Here is an 8,543-nt window from a genome sequence, read left to right as displayed (position 1 = left end):
CGGCCCATTCTCCTCTGACCTCTAGCATCCACAAGGCATTTTTGCCCACAGGACTGCCGCATACTGGATGTTTTTCCCTTTTCACACCATTCTTTGTAAACCCTAGAAATGGTTGTGCGTGAAAATCCCAGTAACTGAGCAGATTGTGAAATACTCAGACCGGCCCGTCTGGCACCAACAACCATGCCACGCTCAAAATTGCTTTAATCACCTTTCTTTCCCGTTCTGACATTCAGTTTGGAGTTCAGGAGATTGTCTTGACCAGGACCACACCCCTAAATGCATTGAAGCAACTGCCATGTGATTGGTTGACTAGATAATTGCATTAATGAGAAATAGAACAGGTGTTCCTAATAATTCTTTAGGTGAGTGTATGTGTGTGTGTGTGTGTGTGTGTGTATATATATATATATATATATATATATAATTGGCAGACATATAAAATAAATATATATATCATTTTTTATATATTTAAAATGGTTTAAGAAATATTCCTTTTTTTAACCAAACGTGTGTATGTACAGTATATAATATGTTGATATATATAAATATCAGTAGAAGCCAGCTACTACTATATAGATCATCTGTCTTCTGCACCTTCTCCATTAACCATTATTCAGCGATCCTCTAGTTCTGCACCTACACCACTAACCAGCGATCCTCTTCCTGTAATATATTATTATTATATTAATGATTAAATTAATTAATAATTAATATATTTAATATATTTAAAGAAGTAGATGGCTGATTAGAGTGGGTACCATTTAAGTATACATTTAAAAATATATATATATACATTGATAAACAAGATCAAAGCAATTGGAATGGACATTATGAAAATATTACCAAAATAGATATTATTATAATATTAAATAATAGAGTAAATGTACAATAAAAAAATGGAAAAAAAAAATGACTAGACTTTATAGGATGAGTTTGAGCTACATTTAATGATCATGTTCTGACAAATCAATAATAAAACTGATAATAGGAACAATCCTGATTAGAATACACAACTATGATTATAAAATAGAGAGAATATGAAAAAGGAAAAATAATGCCTGCACATACAGTAGGAGTGCTAGATTTCCTCTATCAATGTCCAGCATAGGAATAGCAATCACTATTGTGCCATATTGATATCACTGATGGATAGACAGTTAGCCAGTTCATATATGACTACAGTACATCAAATGTCACAATTGCGATTCCATAGCATTCATGTGTACTCCTGCCATTTCTGTTTGAGTGTGTATGTGGAGGAAGGGAAGCAGAAACAATAGGCTTGTTAATGAGCGAATTAAAAAGCCTATTGTTTTCTGTCCCCTTCCCCCAAATACACACTCATGGTAGAGGACATGTGGAATGAAATGGCAGGAGTACTGTATACTGAAAAGTATCTTTATCTCTTTCAGGGTTTATAGGGGAAAAAAGTTAAATTTTTTTTATAATAAAAAAACATACAAAATAAAATGATCAAAAGTAAAAAAAAAAGAAAGTAAAACAACTGGAGAACTGTTTTTTATGGTATTTTTCTTTACCCAAGGTTCCTTCATAGTGCCAGCCTATAAAACTGAAAATGCAGTTTTGGAAGGGACTGGAGTATTAGGGCAGGTTTATAGTTTTTAGGCTTTTTTTCTTTACGTGAGTTTCCCTCATAGTGTCAGCCTACAAAACTGGAAAAGCAGCTTTGGGAGTGACTGGAGCATAACAGCAGATTCTTTTTTTTTCCAGCATAGTGTCAGCCTACAGAGCTGAAAATGAAGATCTGGATGTGACTGTAGTATAAACGCAGGTTTAATGTTTTTTATGCTATTTTTCAATACCAGGCACAATTTTTGATTTTCTTATCTTAAAAATATCCTTTTAATCCAGAAAATGTACAAAGCTTGATTGCATGAATTTAAAGTATATTTCTTATTCTTTGCTGTAAATTGAAGGAGTTCCTGCGTGGGCCAGCCGTACACTCATGCACACACATATGTACAGTACACACATACATATATATATACACACACAAAATGAGAATATATATATTGGAGGGCACTATACTATCTGGTGTTGCACAGAGTATATAGATGCATTTATTTGTAAAAATTATTATTTTTTTATTAAAAAATAAATAATAAGGATACGGATAAAATGAGCAAAACACGAGTTGAATCCATCTTGTTTTACTTTCTTTTTTTTTTTTACTTTTGATAATTTTATTTTGTATGTTTTTTTATTATAAAAAAAAATAAAACTTTTTTCCCCTATAAACCCTGAAAGAGATAAAGATACTTTTCAGTATACAGTACTCCTGCCATTTCATTCCACATGTCCTCTTCCATGAGTGTGTATTTGGGGGAAGGGGACAGAAAACAATAGGCTTTTTAATTCGCTCATTAACAAGCCTATTGTTTCTGCTTCCCTTCCTCCACATATACACTCAAACAGAAATGGCAGGAGTACACATGAATTCTATGGAATCGCAATTGTGACATTTGATGTACTGTAGTCATATATGAACTGGCTAACTGTCTATCCATCAGTGATATCAATATGGCACTATTATTATTATATTAATGATTAAATTAATTAATAATTCATATATTTAATATATTTAAAGAAGTAGATGGCTGATTAGTGTGGGTACCATTTAAGTATACATTTAAAAAAAATATATACATTGATAAACAAGAGCTATGACCTAAATATGGTGGTGATCAGACCCTCAGAGTATGGAGGGGCCCGCTGAGTGGCTGTTCCTATTTCATTGCCGGAGCGCTGGGTTCCAATCACTAGAGAGAGCAGCGGCTGTCAGATGGAGCCGGTGTATGAAGTCTGTGTGAGGGAGGAGGTTCTATATAGAGGAGGAGGGGTGGAGTGTCCCTTTTCGGTGTATGTAAAGTTGAAATCGCAATGCGATTAATTCAAGTTCTATATATCGCATCAAGATTTTAACTTAGAGTGTCACAGTCGTTACCTCTGGCTGTGACCTTCTGTCTATGCTCTCGCTGCAGCTCCATTCCTGTGTGTCATTTGTGGTTATTTATGGGTTAACTCCCCTGTGTGTCTATTAGGAGTTAATCCTCTCTGTCTGCTCCATGGGTGTGGCTTCTCTGCTGCACCCATGGAACCTGTATATAAGGCTGAGGTTTCCTCAGTTCTGGGTCAGCTCTCCTGGTGTGTGTTGTCTTGTCCTGCTCCTGTTTGTACTCTCTCTCCCATGCTGCTGACCCATGGGATCCGTGTCTGTCTGTGCTCTGTGGGTTTCCCTACTTGTTCATTGACGTCCTCTTTCTTGTCTTTCTGTTATCTGTTCTGCCAGTTATGTTTTAGTTACCTTGTGTGTATTCATATGTCTCTGTTCAGCAAGCCCTTGCTGCACCTTTCTTTGCAGCAGAGTGGTATGCGCAAGGCCATGCAGTTTACTACTGGCGGAGCAAGTCCTTCTCTGCTCATTGCCACTCCTGCTCCCTTGCGTGAACTCCTGCTTGTATTTTTAGTTACCTTGTGTGTATTCATATTCATATCTGCTCATTGTCACTCCTGTTTCCTTGCTATGTATTTCTGCTTGTGTTATTAGTTGCCCTGTTTTGTATTTGCCTGTCTGTTATGTTTGCCTATGTGCCGTCGGTACTTTCTGGTACCTGTTGTCCATTCGTTCCTGCTGTCACTGTCTAGTTCACGCTCCAGAGTGGACCCTAGCAACTTCCTGCGGCAAAGCCTAACCCTACCTTCTGGGGCCCTAGTGAATACCAGGAGTTGCTTAGTCACGCCCCTCTGGAGTATTACTAGACAGTGGCGCAGTGGGGGTTTTCTCCCACTGTGCTGACGGTACATAGAGCTCATGTTTTGTCTGTGCTGCCTTCCCTGGTTTTTGTTTGTGCAATAAACTCTTGTGTGTCTGTACCTGATTTCCGTTTGTTTATTGCTTGACGACGCGGTGGTCTCTCCTGGGACCTCCAACTCGTGACATAGAGCTTCTGCCGACTTCCGTGCTCATGGAGTGTCCCCACCATGGGAACGGCTCCATGCTAGAATGTACTGTCGGATTCGAGAAAGTTGAAATCGCAATGCGATTAATTCAAGTTCTATGAATCGCATTGCGATTTCAACTTAGTCCTAGGCGCAACATCGTGAGCCGGAGCTACTGTACAGTACTGTACAGTGTACAGTAGCTGTCTGGTGAACTACCCTGCCACCCCCGACACCCAATTTCTTCTTTTTGGCCGCGTGCGTGATGAAGGGGACAGTATACTGTACATTACCGTATATTGTCAATGCCATGCAGGTTACTGTAATCTCCGCCACCTCAGTGTTTCCATAAGGGTGAACGCGACCAGACGGTAATTACAGTAAGCTGCGCAGCAACGTTAATTTATGCATGTGTATGTACTGTACTGTACATGGCTGTATTTTTATTCATGTATTGCCACACTTTTTAATTAAATACAGCACATGTACTGTACAGTACAGAGTCCAACAGAGTATAGGGAACAGGAGGATGATGAAGTCAGCTACCCGACAGACCATACGGCTTAACGCAGCCGCAAGTACTGTAGATAATGATATACTGTAGGTGCTTACTGTACACATACAGGGGGGGGGGACACTAAGTTTAGGGGAGAACAAACATTAAAGGTGATAGGCAGAGCGGGGAGGGATGACGGGAGCCAGTAAAACGGGAAGCCGCTCTGGCCAATAACTACAATAATTTGAATACTTTAACTAAACATCGCCATCTAGATGCTTTGCTGTGTATTGCTACACTGAAGGAGATAAAATCGCGTTTCGGTATTAACGAATTGCGAAAAAAGGGAGCGGTAACGATGATACATCTGTAGTTTGGACACTAATTAAAACAATCACCCAATGTTTCATTAGTAAATTAGGCAATCAACAGATGCAGAGGTTGTACCAGTCTACCTGTTCAGCCGGTATACTAGTCAGATTTTGTAGCATGCAGTATTTCTGCTATGAATGTGTTCAGAACAGTGAAAGAAAACATCGCCCCTCCATGGCTGTGTTTGGTAATGCAGATCAGCTTGAGCATGAAGTTCATATGGATTTGCAGGGCAATGGCATATTTTTTTATTTTGTTCTGCATACGCACCTGTCAGCTTATTGTGGTTACATACTTGTAATGAAGCAATTATGATCATCTGCAATTCTTTAGTATATTGGTGCAGGTGAATATAGCATAAATCCAATCGCTTTCTCTGCTGCTTTCCCTTTTGTAGTTCTGCCTGCAGGCTTCATGTCATTACAAAATCTGCTACAGTTGCAAGAAAAAGTATGTGAACCCTTTGGAATGATATGGATTTCAGCACAAATTGGTCATACAATGTGATCTGATCTTCATCTAAATCACAACAATAGACAATCACAGTCTGCTTAAACTAATAACACAAATAATTAAATGTTACCATGTTTTTATTGAACACACCATGTAAACATTCACAGTGCAGGTGGAAAAAGTATGTGAACCCTTGGATTTAATAACTGGTTGAACCTCCTTTGGCAGCAATAACTTCAACCAAACGTTTCCTGTAGTTGCAGATCAGAAGTGCACAACGGTCAGGAGTAATTCTTGATCATTCCTCTTTACAAAACTGTTTCAGTTCAGCAATATTCTTGGGATGTCTGGTGTGAATCGCTTTCTTGAGGTCATGCCACAGCATCTCAATCGGGTTGTGGTCAGGACTCTGACTGTGCCACTCCAGAAGGTGTATTTTCTTCTGTTTAGGCCATTCTGTTGTTTCTTTACTTCTGTGCTTTGGGTCGTTGTCCTGTTGCAACACCCATCTTCTGTTGAGCTTCAGCTGGTGGACAGATGGCCTTAAAGAGGACCTTTCACCATAATAAAACCTCTAAACTAACTATACAGATGCGTAGAGCGGCGCCCAGGGATCCCCCTGCACTTACTGTTATACTTGGGCGCCGCTCTGTTCTCCGGTTATAGCCTCCGGTATCTTCATAGTTAGGCTCCACCCAGGGGAACCTGCCGGCGTCTCATTCTTCCATGCTGTAGCGCTGGCCAATCGCAGCGCTCAGCTCATAGCCTGAGAGAAAAAAAAACCTCTCAGGCTATGAGCTGAGCGCTGCGATTGGCCAGCGCTACAGCATAGGAGAAAGAGACGGTGTCAGGTTCCCCTGGGTGGAGCCTAACTATGAAGATACCGGAGGCTATAACCGGAGAACGGAGCGGCGCCCGGGGATAACAGTAAGTGCAGGGAGATCCCTGGGCGCCGCTCTACACGTCTGTATAGTTAGTTTAGACGTTTTATTATGGTGAAAGGTCCTCTTTAAGTTCTCCTTCAAAATGTCTTGATAAACTTGGGAATTCATTTTTCCTTCAATGATAGCAATCCGTCCAGGCCCTGACACAGCGAAATAGCCCCAAACCATGATGCTCCCACCACCATACTTCACAGTTGAGATGAGGTTTTCGATGTTGGTGTGCTGTGCCTATTTTTCTCCACACTAAGGCCTTATGCACACGGCCGTTGTTTTGGTCCGCATCCCATTCACTTCAATGGGGCCGCATGTTCTGAGCGGACACCGAACGGACCCCATTATAGTCTATGGGGTCTTTCGGCTTTCGACTTCTTCCGTTCTGCTCCTCAACGGAGCCGGAGAACGGAAAGGAGAAATGGTGATGTGAACGAGGCCTTTTACCCGTGTTTTGTATGACGTCATCCTGCTTTGATCAGGTCACTTCAAGGGACCTTGCCTTTGTCTCAGCAAGCCTCATCCTTCCCGAGCTCTCCGAAGATGTCTCATTTTATGCGTTTTATTTCTTCTTTCAGTTACAGAGAACATAAGTTCTGTATGAAGGGAAAAATACATTCATGTGAACAGTGCCCAGAAAGAGATCTTGGCTGCCACATTAATTACCCAAGGATCTCATTATCAGTGTCTGCCTAATGTCTGTTTACCCGAGGGAATCTTCTGCCGACAAACCATTATTAAACTCACGTTTTACTATTTTTTTTTAGAGTTGTTGGCATTGGTAAATGATCAGGAGCAAATGTTTGTACGATCGTTCATTCAGCCAATTATCGCTCTGTGTGAAAGTGACTGCAATCTTCTAGATTACTGATCTTCCCGGCCAGGGTGATCGTCCAAAGCGAATGAGTGGACATGAGGGATCCTGAATATCACAATAATTACACAAGGCAGGAGTGTGGATTAAGTGGCCGGCAGATGATGGAGCAGTCAGTAACCAGGCCAGTAGATATAGATAAATAAGTCTCTCTTTACTAAAATGCAGGATAAGGCCTCATGCACACGACCGTTTTTCGGGTCCGCATCCAAGACGCAGTTTTTGCGGCTCGGGTGCAGACCCATTCATTTCAATGGGGCCGCAAAAGATGCGGACAGCACTAGGTGTGCTGTCCGCATCCTTTGCTCTGTTCCGTGGCCCCGCAAAAAAAAATATAACATGTCCTATTCTTTCACTTTGTGGATAAGAATAGGCAGTTATATGTAAAGGCTGTCCGTGCCGTTCCGTAATTTGCCATCCATGTTTTGCGGATCCGCGATTTGCGGACCGCTAAACACACCACGGTTGTGTGCATGCGGCCATAGTGTTGTGTTTCTTCCAAACAACTCAACTTTGGTTTCATCTGTCCACAGAATATTTTGCCAGTACTGCTGTGGAACATCCAGGTGCTCTTGTGCAAACTGTAAACGTGCAGCAATGTTTTTTTGGGACAGCAGTGGCTTCCTCTGTGGTATCCTCCCATGAAATCCATTCTTTTTTAGTGTTTTACGTATCGTAGATTCGCTAACAGGGATGTTAGCATATGCCAGAGACTTTTGTAAGTCTTTAGCTGACACTCTAGGATTCTTTTTCACCTCATTGAGCAGTCTGTGCTGTGCTCTTGCAATCATCTTTACAGGACGGCCACTCCTAGGGAGAGTAGCAGCAGTGCTGAACTTTCTCCATTTATAGACAATTTGTCTTACTGTGGACAGATGAATAGCAAGGCTTTTGGAGATACTTTTATAACCCTTTCAGCTTTATGCAAGTCAACAGTTCTTAATCGTAGGTCTTCTGAGAGCTCTTTTGTGCGAGGCATCATTCACATCAGGCAATGCTTCTTGTGAAAAGCAAACCCAGAACTGGTGCATGTTTTTTTATAGGGCAGGGCAGCTGTAACCAACACCTCCAATCTCATCTCAATGATTGGACTCCAGTTAACTGACACCTCACTCCAATTAGCTCTTGGAGATGTCATTAGTCTAGGGGTTCACATACTTTTTCCACCTGCACTGTGAATGTTTACATGGTGTGTTCAATAAAAACATGGTAAGATTAAATTCTTTGTGTGTTATTAGTTTAAGCAGACTGTGATTGTCTATTGTTGTGACTTAGATGAAGATCAGAACACATTTTCTGACCAATTTGTGCAGAAATCCATATCATTCCAAAGGGTTCACATACTTTTTCTTGCAACTGTATACTGGAGAATATGGTCCATGTTATGTTCTCGTCCCATTTACTACGGTGTACATCTAAATTCTGTAGATTTCTGGGGTCATTTATCAAA

Source organism: Bufo bufo, chromosome 5 (assembly GCF_905171765.1).
Source record: "Bufo bufo chromosome 5, aBufBuf1.1, whole genome shotgun sequence".
Classification (NCBI taxonomy): Eukaryota; Metazoa; Chordata; class Amphibia; order Anura; family Bufonidae; genus Bufo; species Bufo bufo.
The sequence above is the reverse complement of the archived record's forward strand: the minus strand, read 5'-3'. Positions refer to the sequence as shown.